Source organism: Myxine glutinosa, chromosome 5 (assembly GCF_964187855.1).
Source record: "Myxine glutinosa chromosome 5, kmMyxGlut1.1, whole genome shotgun sequence".
Taxonomy (NCBI): Eukaryota; Metazoa; Chordata; class Myxini; order Myxiniformes; family Myxinidae; genus Myxine; species Myxine glutinosa.
In genome coordinates, this window is record NC_136265.1 from 115,801,509 (window position 1) to 115,823,445 (window position 21,937).

The following is a 21,937-nucleotide window of genomic DNA, read 5'->3' on the forward strand; positions in this document are numbered from 1 at the left end:
CGCACCTCTCTTTCGCGATCTGCTTTGCAATCCTGAATACCGCTCTCTGACCCTCTTCCAAATCCAAGCGTTCTCCGAACATTTTCCTGCATGCCTCCTGCGCCTTTGCTACCTTTCTTTGCAGCTTCTCTCTGAGCCATAATTTTGAAAAAACAAAATTAAATTTCAAAATCCGACCTCTTGGCTGTGTTTACATGGTCTGGACAAGCCAGTGAGGGTAGTAACCATATATGGTGGTGCTGCTACTTTTTCTCCCAAGCCCACTAATTCCATTTGACTTCTGTTTACACAAGCCTATGCCTGGAAGGCAAATTACTGCCACTAATAGCTTCAAAATTTACCACAACAGGAACATTAAATTGGGTTTGGAACCCCTAAGGAGGTAAAGCGTACATATATTCCAGACTACTTGAAGCAGCTGCACCAGGGAGAGGTGTGTGATCCATCAAATACTCTCTCATTTAACCTCGACCCTCAGACAGCATCACTTAGAATGGCAGAGGGACTTCAGGGTTCGCTTTGCTCTTCCCACAATCCTCCATGAAGAAACAGTGGTGGTTATGTTTATGGTGTCGGAGCTGCTACCCAAACAAATACACTCTGATATCAAGTGGTGTAACCCGGTATGTCAGTCGAGGGATATCCAGGAGGGTCAGAGCGTTTGCTACTCAAAATCCCTGGAGGGATTAGTCATTTGTTCAGGATGCTGGTGATAACTCGCCTTCTCTCCAAGAAGGACTCCGTGGGATCTTAAACGCCCATCCGAGGGACGACACACATTTGGAGCATCGGGTTGAGAGAATATAGCTTGGTCGGGATTCACACCCGAGTTAGCTCAGAGGTGAGTGTGTTACCTGCACACCATCCTGTGGGACACATTCGTTACATCAGCGTGTCGCATAAACGCAGATGTGGAGTTCTTTTTGAGGTTTTAAAAATGAAAGAGCAAGTCCTCATTTGAAGTCGGAATCCTGAACAGTAACGTGAATGGATTTTCTAGTTGCACAAGGAAAGTGCAGGTCAAGATTGAATTCATGTGGGGACATTTGGACAAAATCCATCTCCCATATACGTATGGACTATTGGACGCGTACACCGACCGGTGCCATGAAAACCTATAGAGAGCTACAACGTGCAACCGCAGCACAAGCAGAGCACATGTTTGGAACTCAGACATCAGGAATGTTTAACTCACTTGGAATGAATGAGGTCGAGCTGCGTTTTGTCGCTATTACTACCTCGGGTACTCAGGATGTAGAAGTCCACCGCTGCAGGGTTTGTCAAACTTGGCTTCAGGACAAGACCCATGGTGAACGTACATTCCCTATGGTGATGTTCTTTTGTCAGCTTGCATCTCCTTTACTCTACCAGGATCGAGGTTATCCTCCTTGAGTGTGCAAGAAGAAGAAGAAGAGACTCTACCATTGGTCAGAAGAAGAGTGGCCATATGTTGTGTGCAGGAGACGAGATGGAAGGGAAGTGGTGTGAGAATGGTGAAGGGTAGGCAGGGAAAGAAATACAAGTTTGTGTGGCAAGGGTGCCCGAAGGGCGTGCATGGCGTTGGTGTCCTGTTTTCTGAGGAGTTTGTCGACAGTGTGGTGAGTGTGACTGGAGTGGGTGAGAGGTTGATGATGGTGAAAATGATGATTGGAAAGCTCTTGGTGAACGTCATCTCGGGATATGCTCCGCAGGTTGGTCGGAGCGATGAAGACGACAAGTTCTGGTGTTCTCCCTCCGGTGATGCTCTTTTGTCAGCTTGCATTTCCTTTACTCTACCAGGATACAGGTTATCCTCCTTGAGTGTGCAAGACCATTACAGGCAATTCATTGATTGTTTTTTATGATCCCAGAATTCCCCGCATACCTCACAACTTCTGGAATGTCATCGAAAGTCTTGTACCTTCGTGCCCACAGCAGGATGCGCTTGTCTAGCAAGGTGGGTCTCCGGTAGGACAGCAACGGCTTGTCTGAACAGGGACCTGGCCAGGTGGGATGGTGTCAGGGTCAGCTTCTTTACTGTCTTTGCACATTACTAGGGCATGCCCGTACTGTATCTATATCTAAAATTATATCCCCCCCTCTATTTACATGAAATGGTTTGGTCCATGAAATGTTTTGGTCCATTCGCAACGCCAAAGCGAACGGCGAACGCTTTACATGAAATGGTTTGGTGCATGAAATGTTTTGGTCCATTCGCAACGCCAAAGCGAACGGCGAACGGCTTGCGAGTACAGTGACAATCCCCCCGGGGTTTTTATTAGTTTTAAAACATAGTTTAACGCCAACATAGCGCCAACATAGTTTGCAAACGTGAAATAAATGAATACGCTCTCAAATGTGCCATCCGAGGCAGAGTGTGTCCGCCACGTTCGGCACACGCGATAGCTCGCTGCTCTCTGATTGGTTGAATCGTTTTTTGGACATAGCTCGGTAAGTAATTGTCCGATTAATATAAAACCTTGAAAAGGCACATCCTCGGGTCCCCAGCAATATACCTGGCAAGTTTCAAGTATATCGGACCCGTGGTTGTCGAGAAACAGCGGTCACAGACAAACAAACGTACAAACGTACAAACAAACAAACACACAGAGATTACTGGAATTATAGATAGATAGCATAACCATGACTTAACGAGTCTCAACCGAAATTTTTTTTACATACAAACTTCCCACCAATTGGTTCACCGAAAGATTACATCTGACGAAATGCTTGTGCTTCCATTTCCACGAAGGAAACCAAAGAGTGTTTATTCCAGGTTGTAATTTGTTTGATTCCCAAACATCTCTTTTAAACTCTAACATCATGACGCTGCTGGTTGGTTATTTTGCATTTTTATTTCACTTTTCTTGACGCAATAAAGTCAGGCACTTTACCTTCCAGTAATCTTCAAAATCAACTTGAACATCCGGATTAAAGTAAAATTAACATGAACATCTGGTAAAGTAAAATCAACATGAACATCCGGATAAAAGTAAAATCACTATCAACATCTGGATAAAAGTAAAATCAACCTGAACATCCGGATTAAAGTAAAATCACAATGAACATCCGGATTAAAGTAAAATCACTATGAACATCCGGATTAAAGTAAAATCACGACGAACATCCAGATTAAAGTAAAATCACTATGAATATCCGGATTGAAGTAAAATCACAATGAACATCCGGATTAAAGTAAAATCACTATGAACATCCGGATTGAAGTAAAATCACTATGAACATCCGGATTGAAGTAAAATCACTATGAACATCCGGATAAAAAATAAAATCACGATGAACATCCGGATTAAAGTAAAATTAACATGAACATCCGGATTAAAGTAAAATCAACCTGAACATCCGGATAAAAATAAAACCACGATGAACATCTGGATTAAAGTAAAATCACTATGAACATCTGGATAAAAATACAACCACGATGAACATCTGGATTAAAGTAAAATCACGATGAACATCTGGATAAAAATAAAACCACGATGAACATCCGGATTAAGTAAAATCACTATGAACATCCGGATAAAAGTAAAATCACTATGAACATCCGGATTAAGTAAAATCACTATGAACATCCGGATTAAAGTAAAATCACTATGAACATCCGGATTGAAGTAAAATCACTATGAACATCCGGATTAAAGTAAAATCACTATGAACATCCGGATTAAAGTAAAATGACGATGAACATCCGGATTAAAGTAAAATCACAATGAATATCCGGATTGAAGTAAAATCACAATGAACATCCGGATTAAAGTAAAATCACTATGAACATCCGGATTGAAGTAAAATCACTATGAACATCCGGATTGAAGTAAAATCACTATGAACTTCTGGATTGAAGTAAAATCACTATGAACATCTGGATTGAAGTAAAATCACTATGAACATCCGGATTAAGTAAAATCACTATGAACATCCGGATTGAAGTAAAATCACTATGAACATCCGGATTAAGTATAATCACTATGAACATCCGGATTAAAGTAAAATCACTATGAACATCCGGATTGAAGTAAAATCACTATGAACATCCGGATTAAGTAAAATCACTATGAACATCCGGATTAAGTAAAATCACTATGAACATCCGGATTAAGTAAAATCACTATGAACATCCGGATTAAGTAAAATCACTATGAACATCCGGATTAAGTAAAATCACTATGAACATCCGGATTAAGTAAAATCACTATGAACATCCGGATTAAGTAAAATCACTATGAACATCCAGATTGAAGTAAAATCACTATGAACATCCGGATTGAAGTAAAATCACTATGAACATCCGGATTAAGTAAAATCACTATGAACATCCGGATTAAGTAAAATCACTATGAACATCCGGATTAAGTAAAATCACTATGAACATCCGGATTGAAGTAAAATCACTATGAACATCCGGATTAAGTAAAATCACTATGAACATCCGGATTGAAGTAAAATCACTATGAACATCCGGATTAAGTAAAATCACTATGAACATCCGGATTGAAGTAAAATCACTATGAACATCCGGATTAAGTAAAATCACTATGAACATCCGGATTGAAGTAAAATCACTATGAACATCCGGATTAAGTAAAATCACTATGAACATCCGGATTGAAGTAAAATCACTATGAACATCCGGATTAAGTAAAATCACTATGAACATCCGGATTAAAGTAAAATCACTATGAACATCCGGATTGAAGTAAAATCACTATGAACATCCGGATTAAGTAAAATCACTATGAACATCCGGATTAAGTAAAATCACTATGAACATCCGGATTAAGTAAAATCACTATGAACATCCGGATTGAAGTAAAATCACTATGAACATCCGGATTAAGTAAAATCACTATGAACATCCGGATTGAAGTAAAATCACTATGAACATCCGGATTAAGTAAAATCACTATGAACATCCGGATTGAAGTAAAATCACTATGAACATCCGGATTGAAGTAAAATCACTATGAACATCCGGATTAAGTAAAATCACTATGAACATCCGGATTAAAGTAAAATCACTATGAACATCCGGATTGAAGTAAAATCACTATGAACATCCGGATTAAGTAAAATCACTATGAACATCCGGATTAAAGTAAAATCACTATGAACATCCGGATTGAAGTAAAATCACTATGAACATCCGGATTAAGTAAAATCACTATGAACATCCGGATTAAAGTAAAATCACTATGAACATCCGGATTGAAGTAAAATCACTATGAACATCCGGATTAAGTAAAATCACTATGAACATCCGGATTGAAGTAAAATCACTATGAACATCCGGATTAAGTAAAATCACTATGAACATCCGGATTAAGTATAATCACTATGAACATCCGGATTAAGTAAAATCACTATGAACATCCGGATTGAAGTAAAATCACTATGAACATCCGGATTGAAGTAAAATCACTATGAACATCCGGATTAAGTAAAATCACTATGAACATCCGGATTAAGTAAAATCACTATGAACATCCGGATTAAGTAAAATCACTATGAACATCCATCCGGATTAAGTATAATCACTATGAACATCCGGATTAAGTAAAATCACTATGAACATCCATCCAGATTGAAGTAAAATAAACCTGAATATCTCGATTGAATGATATCCAGAATATCCAGAACTTGAATATTTCGAACGGAACCGGACCGGGAATGAATGACAAAATGGATGAACAAAAAAGTGATATGAGGAGACTGGAAAACAAAATGGATACCCAAAGAAATGAATTGAGGTGACATATGCAGGAAATGAGTGACAAAATGAGGGGAATGGAAGAGCGATTGGAGAATAAAATACTGCTCAAACTGACAAAATTGATGGATGGACGAGTGAATTGAAGGAAGAACAAAATAATGATACAGATACAGATACAGAAGGGGCGGGGCCTATATAACCCACGGCGGGGGTGTTCCCAAGAGGAGATGCACTTTGAGTTGGTCTGAGTTGGTTGGGAGTCGGTCGTCAAGTGCAGAGTGGTGAAGAGTCAGTCAGTAGAGGTGGTGGTCAAGTGGTTGCGTTGGTTGCGGTGAGGAGTCGGTGGTAAAGAGTGAGGGACCAAGAAAGAGAGAGAAAGAGTCCTGAAGCAAGAGAGGAAGTTGTTCAACTGGGTGGGACTAAGCAAGAGAGGAAGTTGTTGGACTGGGTGGGACTAAGGAAGGAGAGAGAACCCGTCACACCAATCCCCCAAGCTCCGCGTTGGCTCCACCAAGCGTTCACCTCCACCAAGGCTCCACCAAGCTCCGCGTTGGCTCCACCAAGCGTTCACCTCCACCAAAGCTCCACCAAGCTCCGCGTTGGCTCCACCAAGCGTTCACCTCCAGCCATCCACCTCCTGCCATTCCTGCCATTCCTGTCATTCCCCGTGTGAGTCTGCCTTTTGTTTGTTCTGTCCTGGGTTAATTAAGACTGTAGGTAAGCTAGTATTTTCCCTGTGTCACCTGCGTCTTATGTGCTTGTAAATAAACGTGACTGCTTTCTTTTTGCTTGTGTGTAAATAGTCAATAAATTTAGTAGTATTTCCAAACCTTTTTGTCTTCTTTTTCTTCTTCACATCCGTGTCGCCTTTGTCTTTTCCCTATTGACTAGCTGTGGTGCGATCCGGCCAAAGTCCTGGGTGAATCGGGTGAGTCAGGGATCCTGTTAGGTCGCGGTAATACACCACCGCTCGGTCATCATAACATCTGTCCGCGATCTGTAAGAGCAGCCATGGGTGGCAGATTTCGAATCAAAATGGGGGGAGTTAACAGTGGGAATGGAAGAGTGTGAGACCCAAGCTGATGTGATTCGGGCACAGGAGGGAGAAAATTTAAATATGGCATGTGTGGAAGTAAATGGGGAGATTTGGAAGAAGATCGGGAATGTTTGTTAAATGAAGACCTGGAAGGTTATCGGGCTGGTGTGGATGCCGCAATGCAACAACATGGAGAGGAATTGGAAATTGTGCAACACCAGGTTGGTGGTACGGAGCAACAGGGGGTAAGAATATTGGAGGTCCGGGTAACGGAACCGGACCAGGTGTGTATGGATGAAGGCCTGTTGGGGCCAGAAGTGATTGGGGATAATGGAGATAATGATTCGACACAGCAGTTGGACACCTGTGACAGTACCATCGAGGAGGAGGTTGCTCGGATCCGAGAGAGCCTGAGTGAAGAGGTGAGTCGGTCCGTTAAGCATCTCCAGGAAGAGATTAAGGTGACCCAGGGGACCCTCACCACGAGCCACATTTGGGCACCAGAGGCTCCAAAACTGAATACCCAGTTGAGGGGGTGGGAAGTGTTTCGGCCCCGGGCTGGATTTGGACAAAGAGGAATCCGGGAATAGAGTCTCTGGAAAAGCAATTCCCCTCGTACATTTTGATGGGTCAGGGAGTTTAGAGGCTTTCCTGACACAATTTGAGTGCGTGTCTCCGCTCAGTGGTTGGGGGGAGCGGGAGCGCATGTGGAAGCTGGTGGCGACACTGCGGGGGTCAGCCGCAGACGTGGTAAACGTAGTCCCAGAGGGAATATCGACCAGTAGGGGCATCTGCGATGCCTTGAATCACAGGTTTGGGACAGGTGCGAGGTGCGACCTGGTCAGGGCGCAGGTGCTGCATCGTAAACAAAAGCAAGACGAAGCGTTGCAGGAGCTGGCCCAGGATATTTACCAATCTGTGAGGATAGCACACCGGGACCTACCAGCACAGGCGTGGGACAAGCTGGCGATAGAGACATTTATGGCGGCTCTTCCTGACCCCGAGGTCCGGAATCTGGTAGAGTTGCAAGACCCGGCCACGGTGCCCCGGGTGACGGAATGCTCGGCAAGGCTGACCTTTTTGAGGAGGTCGAAGCGCGCATCAGAGAGGGCACCTGTGACGGTACGGCAGGCAGAGGTGCGGGATCAGGAGGAGAAGCCGGAGGATACGGTTGTGGAGATTGTGTCATTATGATTGCGGTTTGCTTTCATTATTAATTCGTTTATGCTTTTCAATATTCTGCTTTAACTTCACTGTGTAGAAAGAGCCATGGCCCACCTTCAGTCCATCCCAAGGTCATCCCAAGGTCAGCCATGGCCCGTCTTTCCCCAAGGTAGTGTTCTGGGCCCTGTGCTTTTTCTGGTCTTCATCAATGATCTCTCTGACTCTCTTGAAAATCCTCTCTATGTCTTTGCTGATTACTCTACTCTCTGCCGCTCCATTCCTCATCCCTCAGATCGGCAGTCTGCAGCCTCCTCACTCTCTGCAGACCTGGACAAAATCACAGACTGGGCAAAGAAATGGAACATGTCTTTCAATCCTGATAAATCTCACACTCTTACGATGTCTCTCCAAAAAGACCGACTGGACAACCCTCCCATCTACTTTCTGAATAATCCTCTCCAAGAAGTTCTGTCCCTCAAGCTTTTGGGTCTCACTATCTGCCATGATCTTTCCTGGGAAAACCACATTTCCAAGCTGGCCTCCAAAGCCAGTCGCCGACTGGGCATCCTCCGTCGTGCGAAGTCCTTCCTTGGCACACCTGAGCTCCTCACCACATACAAGGCTTTCATCCGCAGCTCAATGGAGTACTGCTCTCCCCTCTGGGCCGGTGCTCCTGCCTCACACCTAGCTCGTCTTCACGCTGTTGAAACCAAAGCGTTCAGAATCATTGGAATCTCCCGCGATGACGCTAACTCCGAGGGCCTCTCACTTACTCACCGCAGGCAGGTTGGTGGTCTTTCCGTCTTCTCCCGACTCCTCTCCGGCCTTGCCCCCCCAGCTCTCTCTGGGCTCTGTCCCCCAAATATTCCTGCAGGTCGCACAAGATCTGCCTGCAACCCTCTTATGGTTAAACTGCCAAAATCAAGACTCTCTGCTCACCTTCACTCCTTCATTCCTCTTTTCTCCCGCCTCTGGAACAAACTCCCTCACTCTCTTCAATCCCACTCCACACTCCAGGTCTTTAAAACGGCTGTCCACCACCATCTCTTATCTTCCCCAATCCAAAACCTTGATCTTTTCTACCCCCGCTAATTTCACCCCAAATCCACTTTTTTGAGGTAACTTTTGACTTCTTTCCTGGAAGTCCTTGGTGTCCTTGCGTTTTATACCTATCCTGCCTCCCCCCAGGCCCTCTCCCTCCCACACATCTCCCGATGTCCCTGCTCTCAAATGTTATGTTTGTGTGCTTCCTCCTCTTCTCTCCCCATCTTGTTGACCGCTCCCCTTTTTATATACTTTGTTTGCTTGTTTGTTTGATTTGTTTGTTTGATAAATGTTAGCTCCTTCACGAGCCTCGACTCTGTCTACAAAAAAAAAAAAAAAAAAAAAAGCTGAAATCAAGGGAACAACAGCCCCACCATTTGTTTTTAATGGTAACATTTGAGTCTGGCGAAGAAGCAATACCTGGGAACTCGGATAAGCTGGGGAATGTTGCAAAAAGCCTTAGAACAAGTCTTTATGGCTAGACTCAGCAAATTCCGACTGATAGGATTAGTACTGCAGCATAGCGAACCAATTGTTCAACGTTTCATAAAAGCACCAAAACTGGTGCACATGTTGACTAATGTATTCTGAACAATTCTGGATATGGAGCCACTCGAGATTATACCTTGGTCAGCTTTGGCGGCCATTTTTCAAAATGGCCGCCATTCTACTTTAACAACATGGGATATCTGTCATTGTTATTCGCTTTGCAGGTTTCTTAGAGGTGATAAATACTCCATGTGATGTGCAATTACAAATAAAAACAATACACATGTCATTTGTGTTGATTTAATATAGTTCCAACCATTGTATTGGGGGAAAAAATGGTCATTTTAATGGGAAAATACATTTTCGCACACAGCATCGGTGACAGGTTCAGAAGTATTTTGTTGTGGTGGTGGTAGTGGTGGAAGTGGTGTTGTAATTGGTAATAGTGGTGTAGTAGTAGTAGTATCAGTGTGGTAACAAGGTGTTTTGTGTCTTTGCAGAATATTGAGTGATAATCATGACCATGTCAAAGAAGATCCAGCTAGCGCATTCTTGCATGGACCGTGCGTCTGTTGGCCCGTCCAACACAAACTGGGAACTGTGTGCCATATGCCAGGAGGATACAGCAGAGTCCCTTGTTTGCCCAGAAAATTCAAAACGCCCAAACACAGGGAGTGGGTACAAGACACTGGCCGGGAATCTGATGCAGTTTGGAGAGCTGCGCTTACTACCCAGAACGCTGCAGTTTGCTAGACTTGATGAAGGAGAGGGCATCGAGGCCGCATTGGTTGCCCACAAAGCTGTCTATCATAAACGATGCATGCTTCCTTTTAATACTACAAAGTTGCAAAGAGCACAGAAGAGGCCAGCAGGAGGCAGCTCATCTGGTGAAGGCAATGCCGTGCCAGGAAAGCGCACCAGGTCACGCAGTGCAGAATCAAGTACCTCTAGTCAACCCTCATGCTTCTTCTGCAGACTGTCTGGTGTGGACTTACATGAAGCCACCACCTTCAAGATTGATCAGCGTGTGCGGCAGTGTGCAACACAAATTGGAGACCACGAACTGCTGGCACGGCTCAGCATGGGTGATATGCGGGCTCTTGATGCCAAGTATCATTCCAAGTGTTTAATGTCTCTCTACAATCGCGCAAAGGCCTCTGTCAATGCTGAAGACAAAACTGGATATGAAAGTGTGGTCTCCGGAATTGTGCTGGCAGAACTTGCCCTTTACATTGAAGATACTCACCTGGAAGAGGACACATCTCCTGTATTCAGACTTGCCGACCTAGCAAACCTGTACGCGACCAGAATGGAGCATCTTGGAGTTCCCTTGGACACGAGAGTGAATACGACAAGGCTGAAAGAACGCCTACTAGCCCAGCTCCCAGGCCTACGGGCACAGAGCAAAGGACGAGATGTCCTGTTGGCTTTTGATGAGGACATTGGCGAGGCACTTGGCAAAGCCTGCGAGCAGGACTGTGACAGTGAAGTAGTTCACCTCGCTCGAGCTGCACAGATAGTTCGTCGATACATGTTTGAGGAAGCCAACTCATTCACTGGATCATTCAAGGAAGGCTGCCAGCAGGAGGCTGCGCCACCTGTGCTACTTGCACTCGTAAATATGGTGCTGCATGGACCCAACATCAAGAATCAAATTGATCCTCCTTCAACACAGGCAGCTTTGTCCATTGCACAGCTCCTGAAATTCAATGGTGTCAAGCATCGGCAGAAGCAGAAAAGAAGCACCTCTCCTGTTGGTACAAAGACACAAGAACATCCAGCTGTCAGACATGCCACATCTCAAGAAACTCCTCTGCCAATGTACGTTGGCCTGATGCTGCACGCTGAGACTCGCAAGAGGGGACAGTGGACAAGCTCTTCAGCCTGGGTCTCAGCATCTCATACGACCGTGTCCTGCGCGTTTCTGCAGAGATGGGAAACCGGGCGTGTCAGATGTTCCAAACAGAACAAGTGGTCTGCCCGCCAACCCTGCATGGTAGTGTGTTCACGACCGCAGCTGTGGACAACATCGACCACAATCCTAGTTCCACAACAGCAAAGGATTCGTTCCATGGAACAGGGATCTCTATCTTGCAACACCCAATGTGTGCAGATGGAGGAGTGGAGCGTAGGATTGTCATCACTGGCGGGCCTGCTGTATCAAGGACTGTTGACCATCTACCTAAGTACTACACTGAGGTAACACCCGTTGCTTCCACTGTCAAGGGCTCAACAGTACCGGTCACCTCCGTGACTTCTCTGAAACGGGACAGCTTTGTCATTATCACGATTATCAGTTCCCTTTTAAAAATAGAGTAAAGTATGTAATCTATAATGCAATTTTTGTTGACTCCAAACCCATTGAATGTGATGAATATCATTTGACTCATGTTCTCCAATAATGGGTACTTTTCAGCGAAAAGTTTGAGGAAAGCAGCTATTTACAAATCAAATAATGGCTTTTTTATCGAAAATACTGGCTCATAATATTTGAATACGCCTTTTTCATGGTCAGTTTACTGAATTTTACACGTTCCTTATATCTACCACCAATACAATAATAAAATAAGAGTATTGTAGCGGTTACTGCTGGATGCACACAATCGCCTTGCACCAGCCAGAACACGGCCAGACGCGCCTCTCCCGGGCATGCCCGGACTCACTGTTCCCGGGCACGCCCAAACCTCCCGGGCACGCCCGGTCTCGTCTTTCCCGGGCATGCCCGCTATCGCCTTTCCAGGGCTCGCCCAGAGCGTCCGGGCATGCCCGCTATCGCCTTTCCAGGGCTCGCCCAGAGCGTCCGGGCATGCCCGCTATCGCCTTTCCAGGGCTCGCCCAGAGCGTCCGGGCATGCCCGCTCTCGCCTTTCCAGTGCTCGTCCAGAGCGTCCGGGCATGCCCGCTATCGCCTTTCCAGGGCTCGCCCAGAGCGTCCGGGCATGCCCGCTATCGCCTTTCCAGTGCTCGTCCAGAGCGCCCGGGCACGCCCGCTATCGCCTTTCCAGTGCTCGTCCAGAGCGTCCGGGCATGCCCGCTATCGCCTTTCCAGGGCTCGCCCAGAGCGTCCGGGCATGCCCGCTCTCGCCTTTCCAATGCTCGTCCAGAGCGCCCGGGCACGCCCAGCCTCGACTTGCCAGGCCGCAGCCAAACACGCCAGGGCAGGTCCAGACTCGCCTTTCCAAGGCTCGCCCTTGACACCCGGGCATGCCCGGTATAGCTTTTGCCAGGCAAACTTCCCGACATAAATGTGTATATATATTGCTGCCCGATAAACGGGCTTGGGTCAGAATACCTGAGCTGTTTTGTTTCAATAAAGCAACTCGGACGAATTCCGTCTTTGGTCGCGTCAATTCTTTCGACTCGCGTTGGAGCGCAGTTCCTTCAGTATACTGTATAGCCCATTTCGCTAAAGTAGAATGGCGGCCATTTTGGAAAATGGCCGCCGTAGCTGTCCAAGGCACAATCTCGGGTGGCTCCATATCTAGAATTGTTCGGAATACATTATTCTACATGTGTGCCGATTTTGGTGCTTTTATGCAAATTTGAACAATTCATCTGAAATATCAGACTACGGTGCAGAACCCTGGTGTTGGGCTAGCGGCTAGGGTGCCGGCTTAGGATACCTAGCATCCTGGGTTCGAATCCCGGTCGATCGCTGAATTAACGCCAGGGGGGTTGACTCAGCCTGTTCATCCTTCCGAGGTCGGCTAATTGAGTACCAGTTCACTGGTAATTCCCTGTTTGTCGTTAAAGGCGGCAAAAAGGGTTGGCGTCAGGAAGGGCATCCGGCCGTAAAACATTGCTTCAAAAAGGGGACAAAAAACAACAACAACTACGGTTCCCGAAAAAGGCCAACCCCCGCTTTGCGGGGAAAAATGGCCTCTAAAGGTGGTTGTTGTTTTTGTTGCTGCAGGACTAGATCACAGAACTCAAATAGACATAGAAGAACTATGCAGGCCGCTGTGTGGCCCCTCCGCCGCAACGCGGCAGCCATTTTAGTTAGCGCAAGACACCTCCGCTTTCTGCGTACAGATAGGCCTATTGTTAACACTAGGGCATGCCCGTACTATATATATATCTAAAATTATATCCCCCCCCTCTATTTACATGAAATGGTTTGGTCCAAAGCGAACGGCTTGCGAGTACGGTGACAATCCCCCCCCTCTATTTACATGAAATGGTTTGGTCCAAAGCGAACGGCTTGCGAGTATGGTGTTTTTTATCGGACCCGTGGAATTATAGATAGTAGTTTTAATTAGTTTTAAAACATAGTTTAACGGCAACATAGTTTTCCAACGTGAAATAAATGAATACGCTCTCAAATGTGCCGTCCGAGGCAGAGTCTGTTCGCCACGTTCGGCACACGTGATAGCTCGCTGCTCTCTGATTGGTTGAATCGTTTTTTGGACATAGCTCGGTAACTACTTGTCCGATTAATATGAAACCTTGAAAAGGCACATCCTCGGGTCCCCAGCAATATACCTGGCAAGTTTAAAGTATATCGGACCCGTGGTTGTCGAGAAACAGCGGTCACAGACATACAAACATACAAACATACAAACATACAAACATACACACAGAGATTACTGGAATTATAGATAGATGAGCAATGTGAATGTTCAACAAATATCAGCAATATGCCTTCTTGTGCTGCAATAAACTGTACAAATCGACTTGTGAAAGGTTCTGGGAAAACATTCCACAGGTAAGTAATTTATTTTTCTTAATTATGAAGAGTTTACTCGCCAAACTCTAGTTAAACTTTCACATTATGCACAGATGTAGTTTTTCGTTTATGTAGTCCCATCTGTTAGTTTGTGTGTGTTTGTGTGTGTGTGTGTGTTTGCGGATTTGTCAGTGCATTTTGACTTGAACCAAAGGCCGTGCCTTTGCTTGAACTTAAGGACTCAAGCTCTTAATCTCTTCTCTCCCAATTTTGTTGAGCCACACACAATTTTGGGCTGTTAGGAGATGCATAAACATGTTCAGTTATCAAGGATCTAGGTTAACATTTGTCGTCTAATTAGACTAATAGGGTTGTATTTTGTAATCGCTTTCTTTATCGTTAGTAATTGTTACTTTGTGGAAAATATTGGTGTGACGCGTGAGTGAGTGCAATCTGTGCCCATTTGCCCTAGTTAATCATAATGTAGGGTGAGAGCCAAGATAACATTACGAGTTTAACTGATAAAAGAAATAAAGCTTGATAAAGTATTTCCCTTGCTGTGTGTACAATGTCGCCAAGCAAAAAATATTGGGGGCTAGAGTATGGTCTAGTGATTTAATTTTCGGACACTGTACCGTATATAGAGTGTAGAAAACATGTGGGGGGCAGGCGCGTAGGAAGCAGTTTTGGTTGGGGGGGGGAGGGCAAAGACCCAAGGGGGCTCACAAATTTTGTCTTTTCTTTTGAATATAGATTTCCCAAGGATGGTTCAACCCTTCAGAAAGAATGGCTCGTAAAGATGAGGAGGGACAAGTGGACACCCAGCAAGTATGCCAGCCTATGCTCGGATCATTTTGATGCTGAGTGCTTTGACCGTACTGGCCTGATAACCAGACTTCGCCAAGGTTCAATTCCAACCATTTTCAACTTCCCAAATCCAGACTCAAATATCTGCTCACCTACAAGATGAGTCAGGATCATCTTGAACTTTTCTTCTGTGCTATGCGGTCATCCTTAGGGAGGAATAACAATCCAACCGCCAGAGAATTCTCAACATCGTACAGGAAGATGCTCGTCCGGCATGACATTGAAGGCGTCAATGGAAACTGCCTAGCACAAGACAAGACAAGCATACTTAATATTTCCAGTGCAATAACAACAGCTGCTGATGTTAACAATGATGATGACATGCTTCTGATGAGGAAGTATGACTTGACTTTGAGGAGCCCAGCAATGACAGATCATGATTATGCGGATGTGCCGAATGTTTCTACACTTTCAGAGTACAAGAACTCCGTGATAGGTTATGTTGCTGGATATGTTGTGAAGATGACTGAAAAACATCTCTCTTGCGAAGAGTGTATTGCTTCGTTAACCACTGGAGAAGTGATGGTCGGCAGCTTGCTGGAAAAGAAGAACAGAGGTGGTCTAGTGAGGCCTTCTCCAGACGTGGTGAAAGTCTGTAAAACAACAGAGAGGTGTTTCCAGAGGATGCTAAGTGTGACTGGAGGTGAACTCCCTCAAGCGTCTCGTCTTACTCAGGCCATTTCATCTGCTGTTCTTGCCGAAGTGAATTGCCACACCATTTTTGGTTCCCTGTCCGATCATATGTTTGATTGCGAGGCAGATAAGAATCATGTGTACATTCTCATAAAGCGTATTGCTTCATCGTACGTCAAGATCCGAATGCATCATCTTGCCCGATTGAAGAATGAGAAGTTGAGTGGACCATTTGTAAGAAAACAATTATCAAAATTAATCTTGTTCAAACACCAGTGAGCTTTTATACAGAGATTTCTTCGGATGGCTTGTGAAAATGACATTCACATGTTGTAATGGCATCATTATTGTTTGTAACACTTACAATGTAACACTTACATTACAATGTAACACACATTGTAATGGCATATGTTTTTAATGCTTTTTCTACGGGAAATATATATATCTGTATTGTATTTTGACTGAATGGAAATATTGGAAAATACATTACTAGAAAACTAAGAAAAATATTCATGTTTGTTCTTGTGTTTTAACGTGCATATTAAATTGCATTCATCATTATAGATTCATAGAATAGATTTAAAGAATTAACAAATAGTAGAAAGAGAGAGGGAGAGAGCATATAGTAGAAAGAGAGAGCGAGAGAGAGAGAGAGAAAGAGAGAGAGAAAGAGAGAGTGAGTGTGTGTGGGGGGGGGGGGGGGGGAGGGAGGGGGAGGAAGGGAAGATGTAAAAACATGACCAGAAGGGGAAGATAGTAGAGTGAGAGAAGGGAACAGGAATGAGGGGGAGGAGGGGGGGGGGTAGTGGAGAGCAAAAAAAGTCAAGTTCTGTGATGGAGAAACTATCATACTGAGAATTGGCATGAGAAGGGAGTGGAAAGGGGGAGAGAGAGAGAGAGAGGGGGGGGGGGTTGTGTGTTTGTTTTTAGAGCTGGAGAGACAATTATGTTGAGAACTGGAAAATAATAGAGGAAGAGAGGAGCAGGAAAGAGAAGGAGGGAGAGAGTGGTAAAAAGTACATGAGAAAGGAGCAATAGGCAGGAAGAGAAAGAGGGGGAGAGGGGGTACAAGAACCAGCAAATAGTAAGGAGTGAGAGATTAGCAGCTAGAGATGAAATGGAAAACTACCGGGGAATTCGGATAAACTATGTCAAGATGCCAGGAAAATGCTTCGACAGAGATTTAAATTATGAATAGAATTCATAAAATAGTGTTTAAAAGCAACACAACACCGTCCAATATAAAAATTCACGTCCACTCATCCACTTCCACTAGGCCTAGCTAGCGCACACGTTCGCCTATTCAGTTCTTGCGCTAACTAAAATGGCGGCGTGAGCGCGCGAGCGGGGCCACCGCTGTGTGTGTGTCGTGAACGGGCATAGTTCTTCTACGTCTATTTGAGTTCTGTGGACTAGATAGAGGATTTTTTTTTTTTTTTTTTGTTTTTTGTATGCAAGATCGAGGCTCGTGAAAGAGCGAACATTAATCACACAGAAAGACAAACCGACACATAAAACATATAACATCGGGAGCGGTAGACAAGATGGGGAGAGAGGGGGAAGGACACAAACACAACATTTGAGAGCAGGGACCGAGAGACATGGAGACATCGAGAGATCTGAGGGAGGGCGAGGGCTTTGGGGGGGGGGGCATGGGAAGGGGGCGTGGGGGGTGGAGAGGTATAAAACATATGGACACTGCCAGGACTTCCAGGAAAGAAGTTGGAATTTCAAACAAGGTGGATCTGGGGTGAATTAGTGGGGGTAGAAAAGATCAAGGTTTTGGATGGGGGAAGATAAGAGATGGTGGTGAACAGCTGTTTTAAAGACCTGGAGGGAGGAGTGGGATTGAAGGGAGTGTGGGAGTTTGTTCCAGAGGCGGGAGAAAAGAGGAATGAAAGAGTGAAGGTGAGCGAGGCTATTGATGAAATTCCCCCTTTTTCTTTGAACTGTCTTTGGCTCGCTGAGAATAATCTGATTCGGCTTATATATAAACGCACTCCTGGCTTGTAAAAGTCAGACTTTGTTTGAGAATCATTTTGGCTCCTCAGAGCTCTGTAAATCTCTGACATCTCTCCACGATCGTGCATTGGTATATTAATAAATTTTGTCACATTGAATCTGTCACCAACACGATCAAAGACCGAATGTTAAGGGGGATCAGCCACCAGCGGTCAAATTTGACCGGGGGGAAAATTTGCAGGGAGTGAGTCACGGCAGTTTGGTCCAGGTTTGCCATCAGGATTGCCTGATTTTCGTCGGGTTGGGCTGGGAGTAAGGGGTGCTCCGCCTGGGTACCAGAGGGGTCCATTCATGGGGACTTGTTTTAGGTGTAGGAGAAGAGGGTATATACAGAGGGATTGTCGGCAACCACCTCCTAACAGGCTTCACAGCCCAGAAAGGAGGGGACCCCAGGAGGACCACAGATGTCAGAAAGAGGACCACCACCTAGGCCTGGGCCTGTCGCAATAAAGTGTTTGGGAAACTAGAACGAGCCGAGCATACGGGGCAATACTCAGCTGGCAAGTGTGTGGAGAAGCGCCTTCCTTTGGTGAAAGTAGTGAATTGCGGAATGATTGGCATGGGTAATGTAAGGATTAGATGCAAAATTGAGGGAGTTTTGGGAGGCAGTGTTGGACACTGGAGCCAGTGACACCATCATCAATCCGAGTGTGCTCGACCAGAGTGTTGGAGGCTGGGATAAAATTTATAGAGTAGAAGGACACAGCCTCCAACTGGCTACGGGGGCGACGGCGCCAATATTGGGATGCGGGGGTGGTGAGGATGGAGTTTGGTTGTCTGGAGGTCAACGTGGTGGCATCGGTGGCCGAGGTGTGCGATCAACGTCTTCTGGGATTGAGTTTCTTGGTGGAACACGACTGCTAACTAGACATTGGGCGTGGTCATATGTGGTTGGGCACTGAGAGGCTGCAGTTGGTGGGACTGGGGGATGACAAGGAGGTGCAGGGCACGTGGATGGAGGTGCCATGCACTGTGACCGTGCCTCCCAGGTCCGAGAGAGTTGTGATGGCGGAGTTAGCAGCAGGTGCTCAACACATTGGCCCTCTGGGGCTAGTGGAGTCGTGGTCCTCACAAGGGACCAAAGGATTGATGGTGGGTCGCACCCTCATAGACACTCGTGGGCCTATGTTTGTGGTTTGGCTGCTCAACTTGTCCGATAGCCCTTGCACGGTAAGGAACGGAGCCATCGTAGCCAAATGCAGTAGTGTAATTGAGGTCACCGAAGGAAGTGGATCCACATGCTTGCCAGTGCAGCCGGAAATGTGGGAAAATTTGGCGAAATGTGATTGGCCAGAGGAAGTGCAGGACATGATGACATGCTCTGAAGAGGGCCTAACATCGGAGCAGGCAGAGACATTGCACAATTTGGTTGGTAAGAACTTGGATGTTTTCTCTCTCTCTCCCGAGGATGTTGGACGCACGAGCCTCGTCAAGCACCAAATTAGTACTGGTGAGGCTCGGCCTGTTCGCCAACCGCCACGGCGGCTCCCTTTCATGAAGAAAGAGGAGGCGGAAGAGCAGGTGAGAAAAATGGAAAAAGCCTGGTTTATCGAGCCCTCGGTGAGTCCTTGGGTGTCACCCATTGTGCTGGTGAAAAAGAAGGATGGGACCACTCGGTTCTGTGTGGATTATCGCCAGCTCAATCACGTGACACTCAAAGACTCGTATCCCTGCCAAGGATTGATGACACCCTCGATGCTGTTTCAGTCTCAAAATGGTTTTCGACATTGGATTTATAGAGTGGTTATTGGCAGGTGGAGTTGGATAAAGAGGCGAGGGAGAAAACAGCTTTCACCACAGGGAAGGGTCTCTGGCAGTTTGTTGTCATGCCTTTTGGATTGTGCAAGGCCCGTGCCACGTTTGAGCGTCTGATGGAACGTGTCTTAATTGGCCTACCATGGCAGACTTGCCTTGTCTATCTGGATGACGTATTGGTCCACGCTCCCACATTTGAACATGCTGCCAAAAATTTGTCAGAGGTATTTGAGAGGTTAAGGGGTGCTGGTTTGAAATTGAATCCGAGCAAGTGTAAAATTTTCAGAAGAGAGGTGACTTACCTGGGTCACGTGATTAGCGAGAGTGGCATGGCCACTGACCCTGGAAAGGTAAAATCAGTAAAAGAGTGGCCCGCCCCCAAAAATGTAAGGGAAGTCAGAGGATTTTTGGGCCTCTGCTCTTACTACAGGAGATTTGTGGCAAATTTCGCAGAAATTGCAAGACCCTCGCATATGAAAGTGCGGTATGACCCTCGGGCACACTCACCTCGTTTCCTTCCCGGAGACCTTATTTGGCTCTACTAGCCCCGGAGGAGGAAGGGTGTGTGTCCAAAACTCACCTCACCCTGGAAGGGCCCTGGGGTGGTGCTTCGGCAGGTGACTGGTGTGGTGTTCCAAATTCAGATGGGCCCGCATGCCCTTCCACAGATAGTCCACGGGGATAGATTGAGCCCCTACCTGGGTTGGGGGGCTCCTGGGTGGATTGGAAGGGTGAGGGGGAAATTAGGTGTGGCGGATGGCACTCTTGGACCCGACCAACCTGCAACTACCTGCACTTTAGGTAAGTGCCTTAATGTGTACTGTCCCAGGCTTCAGGACTTGCTTATGTAAATTGGGACATGGAATTTGGTATAGGGGGCGGGTGAGAGTGATGGCATGGCCTGTGAGGGGATTGGAATGTGAGCCACAAAGTGTCTTGTGGGTGGCGTTTGTTTGTGTGAAAAGGTGTTGTGTTTTAGTGTGGTCGTGAGGATGGAAATTGAATTGTGGAAGTGTGATTAATGAAATGTATTTTTGAAATGTGGTCAAAATGTGAATGGGGATTTCACATGAAAGCAGGCCATGGTAGAATCTTTTAATGACATGTTCTCCGGAAATATGTGGTTGAGAATTGAATGGTAGTGGGGGAGGAAATGTTTTTGTGGATTTTGTGGGTGGGGAAGGTGTGCGTGTCTGCAGGTACGGATCAAGCTCTGGAGGAGCGGTGACTGCGGCCCCCTCTGTGGTAATTACCCCTGGCAGCCAGTGGTGTCTGGAAATTGGGAGCCCATCGGTGGTGGGGGTCTGTTTGGGTGCCCTGGGATATGAGACTCCCGGCGACACGTGAGGCTGTATGGGAGCCTGAGGCGACGGAGCCTGGTGTGTGGAGACCCCCCGCCAGCGTAAGGAGCTGTTTTGCTGTCACAGGGCCAAGAGGTAAAGGAGGGGGGGGGGGGGGTGAAGAAGTCGTAAGTCGGGCGACTTCTGTTTGGGACTGCGGGCACCACAGCCTGAAATGCCCCCACCATCTTGCTTGTATTGCTGCCTAGTAGAAATGCACGCACATGTGTATGACATCTATGCCATGGTCCTGCAGGGGGGTGAAATACGTACTTTAATGATTTTTGTGTTATGATGATTTTTGAAATGTGTATTAGTGGTTATGGGTTTGTGTGAATGAATGGGGGCGAAATCCACCGAGCCAAGTTACTCACCTGTAACACCAGGACAGGGCCCGCGGAAATTTGGGGTGCATTGGGATGCAGGTAACGTTGAGTCTTGTGGCATCCACCGGGGGACACAATCTGTGGACTGGGGTTGCACAAATGTTTTATGGAATTTTTGAATTTTTGCAATGGTTAAGTTTTGTGGTGTTGGAGAATGTGTTAAGACTCAGGAGACTCCAATATGACCAAAACAGCTTTATAAAGTAAGGATTTATTATCATTTGGTAAGTCACTTGTTTCAATTCAATAAAGACTACAATAGCTAAACGGATTGTTAATTCAAGTCGTTGGTTCTTCTTCTTCGGCCGGTCCTCTCTCAGCGCTGCTCACAGGGTTCCGTTCTGTTCCGTAGGTCAGAGCTTCTGGTCACAAGTCTCTTGACTCATCGTTTGCTCTGGTTTTTATGGGCCTTGCCGCGCTAATCCTTTCTCCGCTAATGCCCCGAGGTCATGCATGCACCGAGTCCTGGCATCAGCTCGCTCCCCTCCTGCTGCGAGTTCCGTTTACCAAACGATAGGGGGGTGCTCCAGCCTGGGGCTGTGACCAGGTGGACAAGAGATTACCATGTTCGTGCACATTCTTGGCATCCATTTACGAAATCGTTACCAGTCTTTAATCAATGAGTTACCAGTGCCAATCAATAAGTTACACTGAGTTACACTTCCACAATTCCCTCATCTTTTTGTTTTTGTTTATATTAACCATTAATCTAAACATCAATATAAGTAAACAGTCAATCACTACAAGTAAACATCATTACAAGTATAAGTAAATAATCATAACTTTGGTAATCAAATTCCCTTAGGCATACACCGTCATCCTGCAAGAA

The 21,937-nt window shown here is 45.9% G+C and overlaps 1 protein-coding gene and 1 long non-coding RNA gene across 2 annotated transcripts in view; both read left to right on the forward strand.

Moving 5' to 3' along the window:
• The window catches only part of LOC137427197 (amine sulfotransferase-like), a 490,514-nt gene that overhangs the window by 294,841 nt on the left and 173,736 nt on the right, over positions 1-21,937 (forward strand). The gene's annotated exons all lie outside the window — the stretch shown is intronic.
• Positions 14,051-15,016, forward strand: LOC144892361 (uncharacterized). The gene is made up of 2 exons (XR_013623542.1): positions 14,051-14,144; positions 14,859-15,016. It is a non-coding gene; the product is annotated as an uncharacterized LOC144892361 (long non-coding RNA).